Below are 24,508 nucleotides of genomic sequence, written 5' to 3'. Positions count from 1 at the left end.
AAATATGGGGCAAGTTTAGTATTCGTAAATCTTAAATTACGATGATAAAGAATGTAAAAAATATCCTTTATAAATTTCTTTTTGAGCATTTTATCTCCATTTAAACGGGATTAAATAAAGGCACCTTAAAATGAAATGATGCCCACATTAAATCCCACCCCCTTAAAATAATATGATTTCCGCTTAAAATAAGTTGAATCCGCTTATATTTTGTTAAAAAGGTGAACTTCATTTCATTTTTCCTCTTGAAAAATCGACAAAAAACTAAAATTTTGAAATTATAATCAGGCTTTAGCTTTAGTCGCAGTTTATCAAACATATTTCCCACAGTGAGATAGGCTGATGGTAAGGCACTCGCCTAGTTTTAGGTTCGATCTCCAGTGGCTGCCAATTGTTTTTTTAATTAAAATGTTTCCACATAAAAAAAACAAAGATTTCCAGCTTAAATTAAGTGTATTTCTTTTACATTTGTGCAAGCAATTAGGAGAATTCGTCTGCTTAATTTAAGTCGGTTGTCATCTTGGCAAAAAACATGCAGAAATCTGCTTAATTTAATGTGGAATTCGCTTATTTGTAGGTGATCTTTTTTCTCCATGTTGGAGGACTCTTTACTGTAGGAAAACTTACACACATCATGCATAGGTAATGTTTGCAAAGTATCTCTTTAAAAATTTCATTTTCACATTTAATTTTATTCATGGATTATTATCACAATAAAATTTGATGTCTACATCAGTTTACATTAATTTATGTTGAGAAATTCCATCACGTGGTAAAACAATTCTTCGAACTCTCGTTAATAGAAGCAGTATCTCGCTGCCTTCACCGTTCATCAGTAGCAGCGTTGCCACAAAGTGCCCGATCGGGCCATTTGGCCCCCTATTTTATAATTTGGCCCTTTGCCCGGGCCAATCAGAAATGGCCCACGAATCCAAATTTTAGTAGATTTATCTTCATATCGTGCTTAGTAATAATTAGAAGGCTTTACAAAATTAAATATAAATCATCACTATGCATCGAAACTACAATATGTTTAATGTTTCCACTACAAATAAATAGGTATGTATTTGTATACTCAATTCATTAATTTATCTATTATCTCCTTTAGTAATTTGATTTTTCTCACGTCACGCATAGGAGTATTTCGATCACAAACCTGGACAAAATTATTTTTTAAAGTAAAACAATTTATTTTTGCTAAAAATTATTATTTATGCAATGAAATGATTTTTATTCAGCAAAACTTTAAGAACGCTTGTGATAAGAAAAACTGAAAAAATAGTATGAAATTTCATACACCCAAAATGTGAAAAATTAAAATATCTAAAGTATTAGAGCTTCTAGAAAGGAACCATTGTGATTTTTAGGCTTAGTGAATCCAAATGCATTAAGTTCAATTAAAAAATTTCTTAAAAATGTTAAAAACTAGTAAATAAAAACGTAGGGCGTATGAGTGATTTTTACTAAAAGTGAAAATTTCATTTGCAAATTATTTTGTTAATCGCAAAAATTCGCACCCGAATTTTGATATTAAATTAAAAAAATAGTCCATGTTATCATAAATCTATGTTTCGAAGCAGAATAGTAGGGTAAACTATAACAAAGCACTTAGACTTAAAAAAAGCAATAAAAATATCTATACATATGTGGCAGACTCTTTTCTACTGTCATTTAACTGAACAAAAAACATGCCACAAATGCATTAAACAAACAAAAAAAAAATGAACACAATTTTAAATAAATTGTAGATATTTTGGCCCACACTTTTGTAAAATGGCCCTCAAAAAATTCCGAAATGGCCCTCTCTGCTTTTTTCTTCGCGGCAACGCTGATCAGTAGACAAAAGAACTCTTAATTTACTAAGTACTAAAATTTGTTTATTCTTTTTACTTGCGATATAGGTACTATAGCTATATGGCAAGTTTAGGATTCGTAAAAAAAATCGAACTCGAGATAACAATTTTACATGACATTACGATGATGGAGAATGCCAAAAAAGTGGGTCCGGCAATTCTGTCTGTGTGTCTGTCTCTATCTAGAGCTGCAGCCTAAACGAGTGAAGTGATTTTCTTCAAACTTGGTAGTTAGCAGTTTTTGGTGATTCCCTAGAGGGGAAATTGAATTTTTTTTTTTATAACCAAAACTAACGGTACCTGCCATATAACGGAAATAGAAAAGTTAATTTTTTTCAAAAACGGCTCTAACGATTTTGATTAAAATTTTTGTGTGTAGTACTACACATAAGAACCAACTTTTAAAATAAAAAAAATATTTTTTGTACCGTTATAACCGGTACCTGTCATAGAACGGTTTTTTTCGTTTCTGAATATCTCGTACAACATTAACCCGATTTAAATGAAAATTTTCATACAAAAGTGTGTAAGTAAAGATAATATTAAAATTTTAGAAAATTTTCAAAAAACGCATTTTTGGTTTTTTAAAAAATATTTCAAAATTTTTTTTTGAAAAATCAATTTTTTGAAAACGGGTCAATGAAAAATTTTGAAATTTAGTTTTTATGTGTAATTTAATTATTTCTTCAAAATGGAATACCAACTTTTTTTTTGAAAAATGTTAAAAAATTTTTATATATAAAAAATTAATTTTTTAAAAAACGGCTCATACAATTTTGGAAATTTTTTTTCTAAAAATACCTTTTTATACAAGAAATAAAATGGCATATTTGTTTTTTTTTTAAGATAATTTAAAACGGAGTTTAATTAATTATAAAAACAGATTTAATTTTTTTATACTACTTTATGAAATTTCTTCAAAATATCAAATTTTAAATTTCTTGAATAAAAAGCTTTAACATTATAGTTACTTTAAGCATAAGAGCAAGTACGTGCGACCCCAGTCGTTCAATTTATTTTTTACCAACAAATAAGAGGAGAATAGGCAAATAGAATAAATTTCATTATTAGTCTATCCCCGTATTAAAATAACATCTATGCACGTTAATCAAGAGGCTTCAAATTGCGTGATTTGAATCCTTTTGTTTTCATATTGATATCGTTGTTTTTTTGTATTTATTTAAGAATAAAATAATTGCGATTGTAAAAATTATAATGACAGGTCTACTGAAATGCCTGAAATAGTATCGATAAATACAATACTTAATGAATCTCAAATCAGTCGTAGAAGTTGAATGAAGTTTCGGTATTAGATTTAGTAAACATATCGTGAGTATCAATGACATCATCTCTCGGGATTATTTCCATTCTGTCTAAAAACCACGAGTTCCCTCTTATATTTTGATCTGAAATGTTTACCACCTGTTCTTACATAAAAATCCTCCACTATACGGTAACCTACCTGTATGAGAAATGACAATCATAAAGGTTTCCATTTCCATATCCCTCTTCTACTAAACATCAGCCAAAAAAATGTTCACCACATAACATTTTTACATCTCGCTTGAATGGTTTGAATGTGATATTGATGATATGCGGGTGAGCTGAGAATTTAACTAAAAATATCCCAGGCTCTCATGTAATCTAACTATTGAATTGCTCCCCACTAAAATGTAGATAGGTACGACTTAGAGAGAGAGAGAGCTCCCATCAGCATCAGGTTATAGTAAAAAACCAAAACACACAAATTCATATGCTTTACTTCATAATACACTCCTGGGTGTTATTTGTCTATTTTCATTCTAAATGGTCGTCACTATGGGGACATGTTATAAATCTTCAATGTTCTGGGGACTCAACGAATTTATCTACATAGCTTGTTGTGGGATTCACTACTTTATTTATATGAACTCAGTTTTAGACATTCATTTGTGGATGATGTGACTATTTGACAGTGACTTGACTATAAACCGGACAGATCCGTCATCAATTTAGTCAAATAATTCATCAAAAAATGTTTTTGTTTTTGGTTACATACCTTGTTGATAATAATATTGGCTGTTAGGTATGTTGTGTTATGCGGATGAATGGTGAACGGATGCTGATGTTGATATGCTCGTTTCTAGGTAGGTCTATTTTTTATGAAGGGTTTAATAAATGTCGAAATGTAAGTGAGATGTAATAGTTATGACTTATAAATAAAATAAATTACATACGTGATTCTGACTTTGTGACAAACAAAGATAACACTAAACAAAATTAAGTGCGAGGAGCTTTTTTGTGGTACATTGCAGTGAAATGTATGTTTGTTCACTCATAACTTCTAAAATATTTGCCACAATTTAGCAAATCAGATATTGTTAGAAGCGTCTTGTTCCTAAGATGGTTATAGGCTATTAAATATTTTCTAATATAGGTCCTCTCAAGGAAAAAATCATCAAACGACAAGGTTTGTTTGTATAATGCTGTTCATAAAATGTTAATAGAGCAACTGTTTTTAAAGCATAACCTTGTGTTCATAAACTTCTAGAGGGCGCCAAATATGAGAAACTTCCATAGCCTACAGCCAAAGGGCAAGTCACACGCTTAGAACGATATACCTATCATTTGTCAAAATATAATTCTAAATTAAAAAGTTATGAGGGAACGTCGCACAACTGTGTGTTAGACTTGAGTCGTGGTTTAAAGTCTCAAATTTGAGTTCTAAGTTTCAGTCGTAGAATGCAGTCAGGGCTAAAGAACTTTCTTTAGGGCAAGTTGACCATAAAGGCAAAAAATTCAAGTGAACGTATAAGAAATTATATGATGATATTTAATCACTTATGAGTAATTCCATGTGAAAAGAATATACGAAAAATACCTATGTCATGAAATCTTTTTGTGTCATTTTTTACTGGTTCCTTAGCTCAAAATATGAACTTCTGTATATAAATAATCCCCCAAAAAAATTAGCAAGTGAGTAGTATGAATTAATTCGTTAAGTCACTCAATTTTTGAGAGTAAAAAAAACTGTGATCTTAAATTACTTTTTTGCATATTTCTTGCGAATTTAAACATAATTGAATGAATGTTTTTTTGCATTTGTAGGGTGATATTTAGACCTTTCCAAAACCGTTATTAAAAATGAAATTAGTCCATTTTAAGCTGATCTATTACAAAAAAGGTGAAAAACACATTTTATTTTTTTTTCTAAAAAACCCATTTTTTAATATTTTTTTTCAAAACTGTTTTTGAAGTAAAATTTTATGATCTTTTCAAAAAAAATTATACCGTTATGATTTTTACACTTTTAAGCTATTTTTTCAATGTTTTTTGTTGTTGTTTTTCAAGGCATACTAAGCTATTGGGTTATATCTTGAGTAATAAATGACTAATCTGACAAAAACTCAAAAAGTAACAGAAAAAGTCGAAAATATTGATCGTTACAAAAATTGTCATATCTTTATAAATTATCCATAGATTTTAAAGAAAACAATCTTTTTATCTTTGCCAGTAAGTGTACTATACAGGAAAATTTTAAAACTATGAGGATTCGAAAGAATTTTGATTTTTTCTATAAGTAATAAAGTTGTTTTTGCAAAAATTTCCTTTAAAATATCGATTTTTTTAAAATGTTTTAATACATTGCACTTAAACATCTAGAGTTACCCAGAAAAGTTATTCTAGTGTTTTTTACTTATTTATTCAGCTTTCAGGTTCTGCTTCTTTTGTTCAGATTAGTCATTTATTACTCAAGATATAACCCAATAGCTTAGTATGCCTTGAAAAACAACAACAAAAAACATTGAAAAAATAGCTTAAAAGTGTAAAAATCATAACGGTATAATTTTTTTTGAAAAGATCATAAAATTTTACTTCAAAAACAGTTTTGAAAAAAAATATTAAAAAATGGGTTTTTTAGAAAAAAAATAAAATGTGTTTTTCACCTTTTTTGTAATAGATCAGCTTAAAATGGACTAATTTCATTTTTAATAACGGTTTTGGAAAGGTCTAAATATCACCCTACAAATGCAAAAAAACATTCATTCAATTATGTTTAAATTCGCAAGAAATATGCAAAAAAGTAATTTAAGATCACAGTTTTTTTTACTCTCAAAAATTGAGTGACTTAACGAATTAATTCATACTACTCACTTGCTAATTTTTTTGGGGGATTATTTATATACAGAAGTTCATATTTTGAGCTAAGGAACCAGTAAAAAATGACACAAAAAGATTTCATGACATAGGTATTTTTCGTATATTCTTTTCACATGGAATTACTCTTATAGGCTATTATTTATAAACGTTGTTTAACTTTAAACAACTGCTTAAATTTCGAAAATGTGTTCAAAACCAATGTTTGTAGTTGTCTTATAGCTGTCAAACGTGTGTCTCACTGTCTAAATATAGATTGTCTTAACTTTAAATAGTGTGATATTTATTTTTATTAAATTAAGAATATTTCCCACAGTTTGAAAAAAGTTAAACAGTGTTTATGTAGGCAAAAATCTAATAAATATGCCTGTTTATTTTTTTTAACCTTTCTAAAAATAAAAAAAATATGGATGTTTGTTAGTAGAAAAAAAATTAACAATCTAAAAATTTTCAAATCTAGCATTGTTTTAAAATTCATAGATTAAACTGTATATATTGCTCAAAAAAATCTGGAGTCAATTATTTTAATGTGTATACTGTTTACTCACTATACTTAGCTTCTGACCCCAATAAATCATTTATTGTGTAAACAGCACTTATATATTTAAAATTTGAGGTTAGTAATTTTTTAATTTAATGTCACATCCGGTACAAAAATATGTCACACCCGTAACATTTTCTTTTTCATATTGAATACGATATCCATGAAATTTCATTAAAAAATCTACAATTCTAAAAGTCATCGAAGTAGACTAAATCGATTTTCTAACATCACACCCGTTACATCTAATCTTAAAAGCTTGCGATTTGAAAAAAATATACTCACAACTACATAGGTACATTCGGTGTTGAAGCTGTTAAATATCTTATTTAGTGAATAGTACACAAACCAGAGACAAACAAATTAAGTAAATATGTCACACCCGTTACAATGGAAATACCCTTAAGTTCACATTTTGTTAGAATTTTCTAGTAAAACTTACTGAAATTGCAGCAAATGTACAAAACACATATTTTTCAAGTAGGTATTGATATTTCGATGTAGGGAGATAGTCAATAGAAAAAACCACTATCATTAAGGCGCTTAAAACTTTAAACTTTAACCTCCCAGCAATTTTATATTTGTAGGTATATCTTCGTTGTGGTATCGCAACCAACCTAGTTCATTAGGAACTGTCAGTGAAAGATTGAAATTCGCGATAGTTCATTGCCACAACGAACGCCGACACCGCAAACGGTGCAAAACCTACAAAAGTCTGCAATCTATATTCATAGTCGGTAAGTAACACAAAAGAACACGTTAAAATACAAACACTGCACACGGTGCGGTGTAGAAAAGAAAGTACCTTACAAAGTGGTACTGCAACAATCAACCATTGAAGTAGTTAAGTTACCTACATTCCTAACTGCTGAACCACTGTTTTTGAAGCTATACCATTGCCCTACGTGATGTGAACAAAGCCTTAGAAAGCAGTAAAATTTTGTTTCATCGTTATGGTAGTCGACAAGAAGATTGATTGTATATTTTTGGCTGTAAGCAAAAAAAAAAAAAAAAACAAACAAATAATCTCAGAATTGCAAGCTGCCTTAAGATCTGACAATAGAGCAAGTGGCAATAAACAATCGAATGGATTTCTAATAAGAGAATTGTAAACATTCAAACTTTTTGCATTTGGTCGAATCTATATACACAAGTCGAAGGGATTCTATTCTTTTATTGTTTTCTGATAGAGTAGAGGAGTACCCAGAAAACTTTCTCTCGAATTGAAGGATTTCATTCTTTCAATAAATTTGTAAAACAGGCAACTCTAGAAAATATCCTGTCTTAAATGATAAACTTTCTTTTGTTTCTTTGCTGCTTTTTTTTGGGGGAAAAGTTTTTTGAACAACAAAATGAATATGAAGGTAGATATCACAAAACAATAAAACCTAAACGAAACAATAATCCTTAACGACAAGCAATAGCAATTGGAAGAAAAGTGCATTTGACTTTGGGAAATAGTAAAAAAAAAAAGAAAGTTGAGTGAAATATTGAGTTTGAGGCATTTTCTTGTCGAATCTTTGTTAATATCATTTGGAGAGTTGTAAATGACTTGTAAGTTTGACTAAAGCATAGTTAAAAATAACTTTAAAAACAGGACAGACATTCTGAGCTGAGATTTAAATTTTGTGGGTGTGTCTAACTGTCTCTAAGACAAACCTCTGAAAAATTTTGCTTTAAACTTTATACTTAAGAGTTTTATTTGCCATTTAACCGATATGGAAAATTCGATGATTAGTTTTTTTTAACTACTACACGGAGAAAAAGACCACTTAAAAATAAGCGGTTTTCTGCATGATTCCATGATGATGCCTTCCGTTTTAAATTAAGCGGAATACTTAATTTAAGATGAAAATCTTCTTATTATCATAGAAATAAGAAGATTTTCGTTTTAAGTGGTTTTCCGCTTAATTAGGACGACTTTTTTTTAAATTAAAGGCCTCTCGAAAATTTTGAACTCACCCGAGTGCACCACAGCTGCACCACCGCCATTTGGGCCATTTGGCGGAAAATTTCGGCGCACCACGCTCCGCCGCACCATCATCGCACCACGACTTCACGACGTCCGCACCATTTCATTTTGATTAAAAAATTCGGTCTCCACCGCCGCACAACGCCTGCACCACGTCCGCACCATTTCATTTTGTATGAAAAATTCGCTGCACCATGATACGTCATTTTGGATTATTGAAAAATAAAAAAAAACCACCGACGAGAAGGAGATTCGAATCCCAATATCCAGAACATTTTCAATTAGAAGGTGCAGAGAATTGTTTTCATATTTTCAAAATGAAATGGTGCAGCGGTGGTGTGGCAGTGGCGGTCAAAAAGTGTGCGGACGTGGTGCTGCGGAATTCCATTTTAACTCGGGCATTTTAATTTTGTAAAGTATTTTTGACCTAGCTAAATTGTAAATCAAAAAAGACAAATAGAGATTTTGTCGAGACAGAGCGATCGTTAAACTTTTTGGTTTTTTGCGCATTTTGAAGCCGAAACGTCAAATAATAAAAAAAAATCATGTGTGCAATTCACACGTGTAAGAAGTAAAACCTTAAGAAATCATTTTTCTTGCAAAAAAAAAAAAATAGAAAAAATCTACCTATTTTTATTCTATCACCTTCAAATCCATGTTTTTTATATGACAACCTATATAAATTCTATATCATCTGAAAGCTTATTGTTTAAGCTCAAAATATATATATCGATCAGGTCTATGAGACATCTACAAAAAGAGCTAGAATTTTTTGAACTCGATGAAATTTCATCCAAAAAGCAAAAAAAACATTTATTTTTATGTTTTCGTGCTATTAAACCAATTTTTTTGTTTGACAACCTATAAAAAATTGTATACCATGTGAAAGCTTATTGTTTCACCTTGTATAATGATGCATAAATCTTATTTCAAAGATGTCTACAAGAGAAGTTAGAATTTTTTAAAGTCAACCATGTCGAATTTCCAGACTGAGATTACAGTACTTCCTACACTCGTAGCTGGTCATCGCCAATAGATCTCCACAGGTGTTTTGAGGTATTTTTAAATTTTGTTCAATTTAAGATTGTGTAACTTGTAGAGCACGTAACGTTATGTGTAATATATCAAATAAAAGGTTATGTTATCAGCATGCGTATTAAAGTTAAATCAAATTTGTATGTGCACTAGATCAAAAGATATGACGTGTGTTGGAAAAGAACATTTTTTTACCGTCATCTCCGAATTTTGAATATGAAATTAATTGAAATTTTTTTACAATTATATTTTATTTAATTACCTATCTACAGTACAAATTTCATTTATCTAATTATTAAAACAAAAAAGTTATAACAAGTTGAAGTCGTGTCGCGTTTTCGTTTCATCTTGTTTCAAATCACTACGATACTAAAGAAGTTTTCACTTCAAAAAAACAAAATCAAGTAATTAGGCAAGTTTCAGGGTCGTTTGAAGTCTTAAAACGTTTCCTTATCCTTACCTAAATTCCCTTAAAAGAATAGCATGTGATGTTATATTATTTATCTAAATGGAGGGAAGCGGTCAAAAAATGGTATACATAATGATACATTGTCGGCCTCATAAAAGCGGCATTACCACAAAAACTGTTGGCATTTATCTACTTTTGATAACTTTTTTGGAGTAATTACATAAAATGGTTCATGAAAAGAATTATCCTTTATGCATAATAAATCAAGGTAAGAGGACATACATAAAATTTAAAAAGTAAATTCCATTTCATTAATATTATTTCACCGCCAGTTAACAAAACCTCAATTCTTATAGTAAAAACCAAAGAAATATTATGTCTCACCCGTATTCTCTTGCAAAAAATCCTTTAACATTTTCTCATCCATTTACTTGAACACGAACAAGCCATATGACAATGGTGTCCATTCGTCTCGTAGGTTGTATCATTCGTTCTGCAAAAAAAAAATTGTCAGTGTTAACTCTTTTTCTGCTGGTTTTTCTGAGACAACATTGACATTCCTTTCCATCTTTTTTTAGATCACCATCCGAACAGCATCGTACCGCGAGAGTAAAGAACCATGTTCCATTTTTTGTTCATTCATTTGCCATCTACATGCGCGAATTGAAATAAACTTATACAAAAGTTTTATTTTTTTGTATGTCCTTTTTTGTTTAAGCTTAAAACCTTTGCGTTGTAGTAAAAAAAAGGACAAGGCAAAAGGTTCAGTGCGGTGGTCTTGTCTTTTGTGGAATTATTTAATGGAATAAAAGTTCATCATCATTTTCATTCCAAGACATCCTTTCACCAGCTCACCCACACAATAAACCATCTTAAACAAATGAGAGGTGTTCAGAGAATGGGATTTCCCTGGAAGACTATAATGGGAATTATATCAAAAGGAATTGTGTTACTTGCATCTGGATTCTAAAGAAATATCTTTTTGTTGGTGGTTTCTCAAAAAATTTAACTCAAATCCATGACAAATATTTCAAATTAAATTAAATTCTTGAATAAATCCCTATCTCATTATTGAAATGTTCTTCTCCATTTATTTTAAAACTTTAATCAACACAATTTTGATTCTACTCTTCTACATTTTCACATTTTGTATTCACGACCATAATCATAAAACAATTCAAAATTAATTATAAAATCTTCTCACAATATCACTTAGATTCACTTGAGATACTTTTTGTTTCAGAGATGATGATGTGGACAGAGTCTCCGGGAATCAATTAATTTATTATTCATTCAAATAGGTTTTATGATGATGCACTTCATCATCATACACAAAATTATATAGTCTCACTCATCTCAAGATTGAATCCATCCAATCCAACCAACCAAGCACTCTCTCAGTTATAATTGTCACATGCATATTAGTTTGAGTATCTCTGTCTAGTCTTTGGTGAAGACGAGATGAGGTTTTCAATCTTATTATTATTATCTTCAAATGAAATTCATATATGAAGTAAGAGAGTTATGAAGTAGATGTACCTACCTACTTCTTGAAATATTTTGTGTCTGTCATTGTTACCGACGACGACGATGAACGACAACTGACGCCGATTGAAGACGTTCACATGCATCATTAACTATATGATGAGATACTTAATTCACAGCACAATAACCAACTTCTCTCTTAATAACTTGATTGCATATGGATATCCATTAATTATTATGAACAAAGTAGCGTAGACTTTAAGTTTGATAATAAGGTGGGAAGTTTATTCATCGCGTCCCTCAACTAGGAATTTTTGCTTCTATAATGCTTTACAGAAGCTATAGCAGCTGAAGCACCGTTTTGCATATCGAATCGAGCAGTTCCGAAGAGTTTTAAATATAACCAAACAAAAACGTTGTGTGATTCGTTTGCTTTTGTTTAGGGTTCAACCTTAAGTCTAACTAATTGAGACCATCATGTCCTTAAAGTACAGTGTAATGTATAGGGATTTAATTTTCATACACTTAAAAATGAAAACTATGCGCTCAAAATATACTCTTAAAAAAAAGTATGCACTTTAAATATGCTTTTAAGGCCACATGAATTTGTAAAATATCAATATTTCTTTAAAATTATAAAAAGATTTTACGTAACTTTTATGAAATCTATATACGAAACCATTTCCGAGTTCAAAGATGTAACTTTTTGGAAATATTGGGGTTTTCTTTAAAAACAATAAATAAAATTGGCGAAAATTTACTCTTAAATGATCCAATTTATCATTTGAGCGTGTTTTTAATGAGTTTGGACAATGTTGATTTGCCAGTTTTGCACAGCATTTACTTACGTTTTTGACTTTTTTCCAATTGACTTTCAGTCACTTTTAGTCAAAAATTTTAAGCGTGAAATTTCGTTATTTTTGCCAATTTTTGCGAAAATATGCACGAAAAACATGCATTTATTTCCCAAATATGCAAAAAAAAAATGCTAATAAATGCAAAATATGCAAAAATATGCACTAACGACTGATTGAAATTTAAAGGAAATATCCTGATTCGTGTACATCTTTCGTTGCCATGCTTCCGAGGTGTTCCTAAAAAATGCATGTAAACCCGATCCCTAGTAATGTACAAGTCCTTCGATTCAATAATTTGCCTTTAAACAACTCTGCATTGTTTTCCGATAGTCCAGAATTATTTTATAAGTTAAAATAAAAATCATTTTAATTTAATAACACTCGTAACTTTCGAATTAATTGTCTTTCTAACCTCAGGCAAACGAATCGCAAAGTTTTTCCAAAAAAATTGTGTTTGAAAATATAATTTTTTTTTAAATTTTGTTTTAAAATTGTACGCGAATTTTTAAATTTTTTTAAGACGATTCAAATAGGTGAAAATAGTAAAGACAAAAAAATATTTTTGTCGTAACAGAAAATATTAAACAAAATTATGCTAGTTTTAGGGTAGATATTTTTTCGAAATTTCAAACGCCAATACTAATTAAAGAAATGCTTTAGATCATTCACTAAGGATTTTACAATTTTCGGCTCTGATTTCGTCAGCTTTGAGGTATTTATCGGCGGTTTAAAATATAAAACATATTCAGTTATATTTATAAGATTTTCTTAAATTGATTATCGAAGGATATTTTAAGTGATCTAAGCTTGCTTAAATATTTAATTTGCCTTTAGACAAGCTTGCTTATATTCTTATCTATTTTATCGGTTTAGTCAAAATTAAAAAAATATTTGGATTTTAAATCCATACAAAACTCTACAACACAGCTTAACTTGTAGCCTATCAATGCCTTACATTATCGAACGAATCAAAATAATCCTAATCCAGCATAGCGGTTGCTAAAAATATCCCCAAATATAGGAAAATAGTTGGTTTGAATACCGAAAAATTTTTTCACTTTTTATTTTCGTTCATGTTCTAAAACTTCGACATTTTGCAAATCACATAACAATTTTTTGTTTATATTTTGAGTTCTTGGGGGGGGGTTCTACAGATGATTTGCTGAGTCCTGTGATCATCGGTCTCCTTCCTTATTATTATTTTTTTTATATAGCTATTTTGTGTTTAATTATTTGTGTCTTAAAATATTCACAAAGTAATCAATCTTGTTACATCAAATTGTTATATTAAAAGTAAACACTGCATCTCTCTCAGGCCTGTATATTATTTGACACATCGTTAAGGTATCTATATCTACTCGAATCAACACCCATTTAAAACACAAATTAAGTCGTACAACTTTTTTCCAGATAATAATGTCTTATACAATAATTTAAGTATGCAGCAACAATTTGGTTTGACGTTTCTCAAATTGGTTTTTCGATAATGTGACATTTTGTAGTTTAATCCCAACTTTTACGTACTTAAGCTGAAAGAAAATTAAACTACTCAGTATTACAAAGGATTAGCTTCTTTTTGTGATGAAATTTTTCAGAATCGAATGGAACGTATAAGTTGTTAACGATCGAAATGCAGTAACAATAAAGTTCTTTATTTATTTTATGAATGCAGGTGTTTACTTTAGCGCATTAACTCGTGATTCTTTATAATTATGATGGCAATGTATTGCAATATATTTCCATAGGAACTAATGGCACAGTTGAAAGTTTTTTTTAGATTGTTGGTTTCTAAATTTCCGTAATATTTTGCTTTTTCTTATTCAAATCAAATCAGTAACAATTCGTTACGTTAACCACTAAGATTTTGAGATATGAAATGAGTAAAATCATATTTCAAATACCTTTTAGAAAAAAATAATATTGAAAAAAGAATAAACATATTTAAGAATTAAATATGAATTTTTGAGATTGTATACCTAAGTAGTTTTGCAAAAAAAAATTTAACGGTTCCAAAAAAATGTGTTTCTGACCTGCTAATATTCATTTTCGTTAACTTTGAACCTGTTATATAGTTATACTGTTTTTCAACTTTTTCAATATTTAAAGCTTGAAATTAAATTCAATCTCAACAAATTAACAAACGCCACATTTTCACTTCAAAATGCACTCTTCCATAAAATAAAAAAAAAAAAAACAGCCCTTTTCTATCATACACATCAAGCATCCATCACATGCACATCACATACACAACACAACACCCGGAAAAAAATTTAATGATAAAAATAAAAGTGTTAAAGGTTATGGATGGGGATTTGAATTGATTCCTTCTCTCCCATCTCTCTATATCACTGCCCACTTTGCATGAGGCAATGCAGGGAATGGGAAGTCATTAAAAAACCGAGTTTAATGTGTTTTTAGTTTTTCTTTTAGTTTATTAAAATGTTTTTTTATTGACATTGCTCTTGCCTTTCAACATATTGACGTAATGCAAATGACAACTTCAACCAAAAAACAGAACGGTAAAGTTTTGTTTTTTGTTGTTGTTGTTTTATTTAATGTCTTGACTTGTGTTATCAAAATTAATTTGTTCTGACTTAAAAGCCTTTTAAAATTTAAATGAATGTTTTTCCAAAGAGACAACATTTCCGGTAGTTAACAACTAATTTTTTTGGTTATTTTTCCAGAAGTTTTGTTGATTTGTTGATGTGCATAAAGTTTAGAGACCACACAAGCGATACGTCATGCATAGAATTTTATGTGAGAACAAGTGTCATTTTGGAGTGTTCATGAGGTTTTAATTGGGAAAAGTTTTGTTTTATGGGAAAGTTGGAAGACCAAATTGCATTAATGATGAAGTCGGTTTTCATTTAGGTAAACGGGTTTTGAATTGAGGTTCCTAACTACAAAGAAACACCACAAATATGTACTGAATTGCAGCTTAAATTAAAATAAATAGTTTTACATCAATTTATTTGGTTTTGAAAAAGTTTTTGAATTTTTTAGTAGAATTAATTTATAATCTCGAAATCTTCTTTTTTATTTCTAGTTAAAATATTGATTATTTTTTAAGAAATAAAGCTTTTAACATTTTTAGATGATTTTAATCTTCTTGAACACTTTCAAATCCTTTAGGACTCATTTTTAGTAAAACTATTTTGTACTCACTTTAATTTTATGAATATTCTAATATTCTATATTATTCCCAAGACATTATCCTGTGGGGAAAACCTCATTCTTCAAACAAATTGCTCTCCTGTTTGTTTTACTTAAGAGATGAGTTCTTTGGTATGTAGTAGGTTCGTAGATATTATTTATTAATTTGCATATCACACATCTTTCCTTGTGATTGATTTATTTATGGGAAAGGATATGAAGAAGGTAGTATAGCTGCCTCCTTGAGAAAATCGATTTACATTTTAATCCCTAGATGTTTAACTATAAATGCAATGCATTTGAGGGAAAATTTAATGCGTAAAAGATGCAGTTGTGATGACTATACCTCTGAACCTGATACTATAGTTGTGGAGGGACATGATATCAGTGGAGAAATTAAAGCAGAATTATACGGGAGGAATGAATTGGTACAAATTAAAATGCTTTAAGCTCTAACTATTTATGTTATGTTTAGTAGAAAACTTTAGTTAAAATAATTAATTAAATAAATTAATGTTCAAGTTGTTTTATTCGTATTCTTAAATTTTTTGTTAATTTTAAAATAAAGGTGAATGAAAAAGAAAATTCTTAAAACAAATCATTTGTTTCATTCCTTAAAAGGAAGAAACAACTTTTTCTTCTGAATTTGGCCATTAAACAAGAGCCCTCCAATTTGGTTTCTTGCAATTAGATGCATTTATAGAAAAAAATTGTTTTCAAAATCTTAAGATATATTTTGTAACCTTAATAAAACTTTTTAAAAATATTCTATAAGGTTTTTTTTTTCAAAAATTTTAAGCTTTTCTTTAAGGCCTTTAAAAAAAATTTATTGAAATGTAGGTACTAGTCAAAAGTGTCAGAATGAACAAACGGATTTTTGGAAAGTATCGCCAATTTGTAAATGAAAAAGCAAAATGAGTTGAGTTTTTTTTTTATTTTCACACGTCAAAATTATTTTGTCGCTTTTATTTATCTTTTGATTTTTCCTGAGGCTGAGGCTAAAAGAATTCTTGTTTTTACAGAAGTCTTACTTTGTCATTAAATTCGTTTAAAGATGATTTAATTTTTGTTTCATATTCAAACATAATTGTAAATGTACAATTTTATAATGTTATTCAACGCTGCTGGCCGATCGTGTTTATTTTATTAGAAACAATTTAAAAAAAAAAAAAACACCATTCACTTATTTATAAAACCAAGTCTTACTGACCTATCTTCAAAAATTAGATTTTAAGAACTCCAATAACAACTTGCTGTACCTACCTTTTTGGAAAGCCAAAAACTTCTTCTTTTATTTAGTTAAAAAAAGCTATACTAATCTAGTTTTTGAGGAATGAATTTTCGAGATACCCCCCGTAAACGTGTTTTTTTTTCGAGAAAAATTCATACCAACGAAAGGCTAGAGAACGATTACTTAGGCGCCGAGAATCGAAAACGGTTTTTTGAAGAGGTTAATTTGGGTTTTTAATCAAGTTATTTGAATCAGTAGTTTTCGAAGGCTTAACAACATATGGTTTTTAGCATTTGATGTAGAATTTGTTTAGGCAATTTATTTGATCAATTCATTCCGTATTGAGTTCCACAGTCTTGACAAAAATAGTATTCAATGTATTTTTTCATATTTATTTTTCACAAATGTTACTTTGAAATCGATTACCTATTTCGAAAACAACTAATTAAAATAACTTGATTTAAAAACTCAAAGTAAGTGTACAACTCTAGCTTTTGGAATAGATATAGTTGATAACTGTAAGTGTTGTCGTTGTTTTTTAATAAAGTTTTTAGTATTTTTTTTTTAGAAAATTGCCCCTCCCTTCTAAAAGGGGGGAGGGCATAGACCCTCCCTCGCATAACAAAAAATGATTGTATTGAATACCTCTACAAAAAACAGTTTTCAATTCTCGGCGCCTAAGTTATCATACTCGAGCCTTGCGCTGATATGAATTTTTCTCGAAAAAAACACGTTTAGGGGGGGTATCTCGAAAAAAGAACGAAATTCGATTTTGGTAGAAACGAATTATTATTGCTAAGGCCTTCAGGAACAAAGCCTCATATTTAGTTTTTGTCGTTATTTTAGGCCAACTTTAAATTTGTTCAGGCTCATTGTGGGCTTTCTTAAAAAAAAAGAAATTTTGTTTTTTTTTTTTAGGTACCTACCTATACATCAAATTTTGAAAAAAATTAGCTCGAACTTTTTTTTTTTTTTTTACGAAATTTTTGATTTTTATTATATTTTTCAAAAACTAGTCTTATAAATAGCTATATTTAATAACAAATTAAAAGACGGAGTTTTTGGCTTTACAAGGTACAGCACGTAATTGTTGGTGTACCTAATCGTAGATTTTTAATAACTTTTTTTTCCATATTAAGTCCCCCCTGGCTAAACGGGGGGAGGGGGGGTGGATAATAGACCCCCGTACACTTTTTTTTTCTGTATCGATCTAACTTACATGCTCTTACATGTTGCCAACTTAAAAACCACGTTTTATAGCTTTGGTATTCATAGCTCTGGTTTTTCATAACTTCGGTTTTTCATATATTTGACGCACAAAACTCTGGTTTTCATAATTCCGTTACTATTTCTAAGCCTACGAGTAGTACGCAACTGATACCAAGTCGTTCATCAGTCTCCCCTAGGAATAGGAAACGCTTGTGAAATCTCAAATTTTTTCAATTTGTTCGTGTGAAGGCGCCCATAAGAATGTGTTCGCAACAACTCTCTTACCGGGCCGTTTCAACGATTCGCACCTTCCTCTGAAATGGGCCTGAATTATCAAATCACCCCTATTAAAACGTATGAGTAACCACTCAAATTTGAAACATAACTTTAAGTTATTTATTTTGAACGGGCACTCTTCAGTTTTTTCTTTCGGTAATAATAATGCTCTCAGGAAAACGTTCATCAAAACTTCCATCAGTTGCTAATTTAAGAGTTTTTGCTGTGATAATTTCAATTTAGCTATATTTTTGATATTTAACCTAAAATCAATTTTTTAAATTTAAAAATAAAACCCAACTATCTTAAATATTTTCCCTCATAGCGAAATCAATCTTCAAAACCTCACTTTCGCAAGTAAATTCATTAAATTTCTTCATGATGCTCTTGATAGCACATCCGTAGCTAGAACTTTAACGTACTTCATCATCATCATTATGCGTACTTTTTTTCTTTCCCAGACACCCCTATAATAACTTTCTACTCTGCATACTGATATAGTTACCTTCTTATGAAAATAAAATAATCATTGTCGCCACCCAGAACTTGCTGACAAATTTTTTAAAATATGCGATGGTGTATAAATATCAACTCCCTCTTCTCTTAAGAGTAAAAGTATTTAACCCACAAGTAAGATAAAGACCTTTTTCATACAAAAAAAATACAACTTTGAAAGATTCCTTTCTAGCTCCATCGTCATCTCTCAATTCCTTGAATAATAGTAACCCTCTGATGTAAGTTATTCCGATATGAAAGATTGGCTGCTTAAATAAATAAGGTATAGAGTGGTGGCGCCTTCATTATCACTTGTCAAAAGCAGTATATTATCTTGGGAAAGGTGATACAATAAAAGTCGATAAGGTGTTTCTGTTGTCATAACCCGATGAAGACAACAAATATTCCATGTTCGAAATCAAATGAGACAAAATCAATATATTGGATGGAAGAATCATTTTCTAGACCTACAACGATGAGAGCTAGATATTACCTTATTGAATGATGACATCTTTCCTCTAATACCTTCATCGATCGTTGAAGGGTTATGATACCTTTATTGGAATTCGGTACAAAAATCGATACGAGATTAAGTCGTTTTCTGGTGATTCGAAGATAATATTTAATCTTAGTCAACTTTTTGGACCTGAGTGACTTTCGAGTTCGGTTTCAGATTTCATCATTTGAGGGTTTCGTGTGCATTGGTAAACTGAGACATTTTTCAACGCCAAACACTTCCAAATTTAAAAGCCCTTCAAACAGGTCACTTTCGATATGTCAAGAGGTCTTTTGTGTCTCAAACATGAAACAACGATGAAAAAAATTGTGTGTAAACTTCCCTCAATTATACTTCTCTCATGACATAAAAAATCACTTTTTAATGACAGGAATTTTTCAAAATAAATTATAAAAAAATTGAAAAAAAAATATAAATTAATCATTTCCGATTGCCAAAGCACCTAAAAGCACACATCCCAACACAGCCCATCAAACTATACACTCAACCAAAGCAATTATTTTAAATTATTCCATCACTGTGTTTTAATACCGGAAAATCTCTTCACATTATTTTTATTTTTTGTTTATAATATTTTTTTTTGTTAATTTCTTCATCCCACACTCAAAGAGTCAACACTCAACTTAAAATACACAAAATGCTGTGATGAACTACCACTTCATAAAAATCAGAAACAAGGTCATTAAAATAAATTTTTGAGAACAGACCAGGAAAAAAGAAAAGCAAAAAAAATCTGGAATGAAATAAAACGAAATTAATTTGCCTCCCATAACTAAAATAACCTTACTCTCGGATAAAATATACTCGCCCCTACACCATAGGCGTTTTTTAAAGGCATCAGTGTTTATGTTTTCACTTTTATAGTTTCACATCTCAAATTACCCCAAATTGTCTAATACATTTTCTTCTTCTCATAAATTGACTTTGACCAGTTGCTTTAGCTCGAAGTCATTTGGGTATTTAATTGGTGTGTGTTTAGTCTTAAATTAACAATTTTGTGGTTGCGACTCAAATCGAGACAAACTTGAGTTCTAGACATTGTAGAAAAATTGAGTCGCAAATTATTAGTCTCAGATTTGAGTCGCAGATTGGGTCATATATATGACTTGAGTAGCAGACTTGAGTGTCAGATTCAAGTATCAGATTTGAGTCGCAGACCTCAATCCCAGATTTGAGTCTCAAATTTGAGTCACACATTTGAATCACGGACTTGAGCCGCAGATTTTATTCATAGAGTTGAATTGAATCGCAGATTTGAGTTCAGATTTGAGTCAAAGATTTGAGTCACAGTTAGGAGTGACAAATTTGAGTCACAAAATTGAGTCACAGACTTGAGTCGTAGATTTGAGTCGCACTTTTGAATCACAGATTTGAGTTACAAATTTGAGCCACATACTTGAGTCGCAGATTTGATTCCCAAATCTGAGTCTAGACTTGAGTATAAGACTTGAGTTCAAGACTTGAGTTCTAGATTTGAATTCCAGACCTGAGTTCTAGACTTGAATTCTTTACTTGAGTTCTAAACTTGATTTAAGACTAGAATAAAGGACTTAACTGGTATACTTGAGTCGTCAATTAGAGTCCTGGATCTGAGCACTAGACTTGAATTATATACTTGAGAGATAGATTTTTTTTGACGTGATAACGTCTTATAAATCTATGAACCATGGCAGCATCCACGGAAAAGTGACGCCATTTTCTTCCGTTGCACTTGAAATTTTTTGCAATGCGGCAAAAATTTCAATTAAAAATTAAAAATAAACTATTAGATATACAATAATCTTCTAAGCTTATTTGAAAGATAATAACATAAAGTTGAAAATTCCGTCATTTAATAGGGTAAATAGAAGTAAGCAAAATTGACAAAAAAGAGGCTTTTTTTTACCCGCGACGTTGTAGAAAGTTGATTTTTTTCTTAATCGATAGATAAATTTATTGTAAAAAAACCAAGTTATAAATGGTTTTTTTTTAAACTAAAACATGAGGTAGACCTTTGACAAAGTAGTGATTATAGGAAGGGAAATTGTTTGTTTGCTTGACAGTTTGAAAAACATTCGAAAGATAATAAAAATGAAAAATAGGGGTTTGATACGGATTTTTGTTTAAGTCTCTGCGTTTCGAAATATGAATTTTTGAAAAACACCTACTTTTTTTGTTTGGGTATTTTTGGGTGGGTTTTTAGTTTTTTAAATTTTTTCGTAGCGTCCAAAAAATCTGAAACTTGTAGTAATTGGTACTTTAAAATGATTTTTTACAGAATAACGGGAAAAACAAGTTTTTTTGTCCCAAGTTTTTAGACCGTTTTTAACCGTTTTTAACCGTTTTTTATTTGTCTTTTTTCTTCAAAAGATAAATGAATGAAATTATAATTTCAATAAATTTTAAAGTCACAATTTTGAGATAACTGTAATATAAAGTTTTATTTTTCAAAACGTTTTTTTTTTATCTAGAGCAGATAAAAATTTAATTTACTAAGCATGCTGATAATATTACCTTTTCTTTAATATATCACAAATATAGGTACATTTACTTCAAGCTACACAATGTTAAATTAAAAAACTTCAGAAATACCTCAAAACACCTGTGGAGATCTGTTGAACATGACTAGCCACCAGTCTGGGAAGTAACGTATTCTTAGATTGAAATTTCGACATGGTTGGGTTTAAAAAATTCTAACTTTTTTTTTAGGTATCGTAGAAATATGATTAAAGCGTCATATAAAAGGTGAAATAATGAGCTTTCTTATGATATAAAATTTAATATAAGTTGTCATAGGAAAAAATTGATTGAATGGCGTGAGAAGATAAAAAAGATTGATATTTTTGCTTTTTTTGATGAAAACTGATTAAATTCAAAAAATTCTAGATCTTTTTGTAGATGTCGCATAGACATGGTCGATACAAATATTTTGAGCTGAAATAATAAGCTTTCAGATGGAATAAAATGTATTATAGGTTGTCATTAAAAAAAAGGAGCTTTAAGGTAATTAAAAAAAAAGATTTGAGTATTAGACTTGATTGTTACACTTAAATTTAAGATTTGAGTGGCAGAATTGAGTTTTAAGAGTTTTAAATCGCTTGTCGGTCATCACGAATCAGAATGCCTAAGTCCATATTATGAGCTTCAATTCAAATTTCGATAGCTCTGATATATGAGTGTCAGCGTAGGCATGATTTTTTTTGTGTCTCGGTCTTCGTAAAGTATTTTAAATTAAAAATTCAATTATTTTATTTTTCTTTAAATCTCTCTCAGTCCCCAAAAATTCGTTTTTGGTATCATACAGTAGACAAAAACTTTCACACTCATCCTATTTCCTGTTTGTGAGATGTACCACTGGAATGCGAAATGTACACGTAACATATTGCGACACATTTAATGCAAATTTAAATTCCATTTTACCTCTTGAACATGTCATGATGCTGTGTGTGGGAGAGAGTTCTGTCCGTAAAAATAAAAACTTTTTTTTCTTTCAAATGAGTTTTAACACATTTCCTTTTTCGTAAAAAAAAAAACAGGATACCAAAAGGATTCCTAAAAAAAATTTGTTGTTAAGCCGATTAAAGGCAAAGCATGCCAGAAGTTGAAAATAATAACCTACAGCAGGTGCAAACGACTAGATAAACTTGCCATAATGTTAATGATGCAAGCTTCTTTATGGCTTCGAGTATATACGTAGTAAAATATTTATGACCATTTTTTTTTTTGCTTTTCTTTGGTTTAACCCATTTTATTCCTGTAAAGCTGGTCCAAAATTTATCTAAGTAAAGCTAAATATATTTTAAATGAACATATTTTTTTTATATCCATTAAGCCTTTAAAAGGGATTTAACACAAATCTGGAACACGTAACGCATAGCTGGACATAGCCCTTTTACCCATGGATAAAGTGCATCAGAGATTGCCAATTATTTTTGTTTTAAATTAGAAATTGTAGCACCCGAAACCCTTTTGACTACAAAAGTATAAAATCCTTTGAATAAGAATCTAAAGGGTTTATAAACCTCCTGGCACTCGCTTTATCTCACACGATAGATGCCCTACATGGATGAAGCTGAACACTAATCAAGTCTCCTTTCACTAATTGACCCAACAAAGTATAGAAACAGCAGCAATAAAGGCGTAAACAAATCAGGACAAGGTCAAAAGATTATATATTTCAAATTCCTCCTCTCTGGTACCGACACAATAATTTTTTGATTGAAAAGCCGTCAGAGATATGTGACATATGAAAAGACTCTAATGGCCCTTGCCTCCCTTTTTTTCCTTGTTAGCAAAGTCTTATACATATCTCTATCATCGCTCTGTATTCCTTCGTTTTTATCATATGCGGAGAGTCATGTGTAGGGAAAAAGACTATACACGACACACGAGCCGTTGCCAACAATGAGTCCCACTTAAACTCTTTTTTCATTTCTTTTTTTTTTATATAAAATTAACAACATTTGTTTAGGTTTGTGTGGCAAAAAAAAAAACGAAATAAGATCAAAGATTGAGATAGAAAAATTTATGAAAAAAAACACCGGATACACATGCATATGACAAATAACCTGCTGAATGAGCAATATAATACCTATCTTCTACCTATATTTTGCCCTAACCTAAAAACTTCCTTTTGCTGAATGAGTTCAAAATTCCTTGAGGAGTTGACACACAATTGTGGCATAATACAGCAGGCAGTATTAAATTTGCAGAAAAATCAATCTGTATCTATTGAATACATAAAGGGATACATTATTGCCAACTACTTAAGTTTTTGAAGTGAAAACTTCTTTAGTATCGTTGTGATTTGAAACACGATGAAACGAAAAATCGACAGGAAAAATCAATTGATTATAACTTTTTTGTTTTAATAGATAGATAAATGAAATTTATACTGCAGATAGGTAATTAAATGAACTATAAAACAAAATTTCAATTAATTTCATATTTAAAATCCTGAGATAACGGTGAAAAGATGTTTTTTTTCTAGACACGTTATATCTTTTGATCTAGAGCACATACAAATTTGATTGAAATGTAATATGCATGCTGATAATACTACCTTTCATTTGATATATCACACATAACGGTACGTGCGTTACAAATTACACAATCTAAGATTGAAAAACTTGAAAAACACCTGTAGAAATCTGTTCTGCTCATAATCTCGTAAAGGCCCTGACTATAAAATTTTTGATTTAGATTTTTTTTACATATTTTGAGTAAGTGCATTGTCTCCGATTTATTCTCATTTATTTTTTTAGCCTAGGTCTTCAAATAAGCCAGAAAATTCAAAATGTACTTTTGATTTTTTTCATTTTTATATGCAATTTGCGATATTAGATTTAGTGTTTTCCTC

General features: G+C 30.0%; 1 protein-coding gene across 1 annotated transcript in view; it reads left to right on the top strand.

Annotated features, from left to right (window-relative positions):
- Positions 1 to 23,890: 23,890 nt before the first annotated feature.
- The window catches only part of LOC129912013 (tetraspanin-9), a 290,881-nt gene continuing 290,263 nt past the window's right edge, over positions 23,891 to 24,508 (top strand). Inside the window, exon 1 of the mRNA XM_055990093.1 lies at positions 23,891 to 23,901. The gene's annotated coding sequence lies outside the window, so the exon portion shown is untranslated. The remainder of the gene's footprint in view (positions 23,902 to 24,508) is intronic.

Source organism: Episyrphus balteatus, chromosome 2 (genome assembly GCF_945859705.1).
Source record: "Episyrphus balteatus chromosome 2, idEpiBalt1.1, whole genome shotgun sequence".
Taxonomy (NCBI): Eukaryota; Metazoa; Arthropoda; class Insecta; order Diptera; family Syrphidae; genus Episyrphus; species Episyrphus balteatus.
Note: the sequence above shows the minus strand (reverse complement) of the source record. Positions and strands in the feature narration are given on the sequence as shown.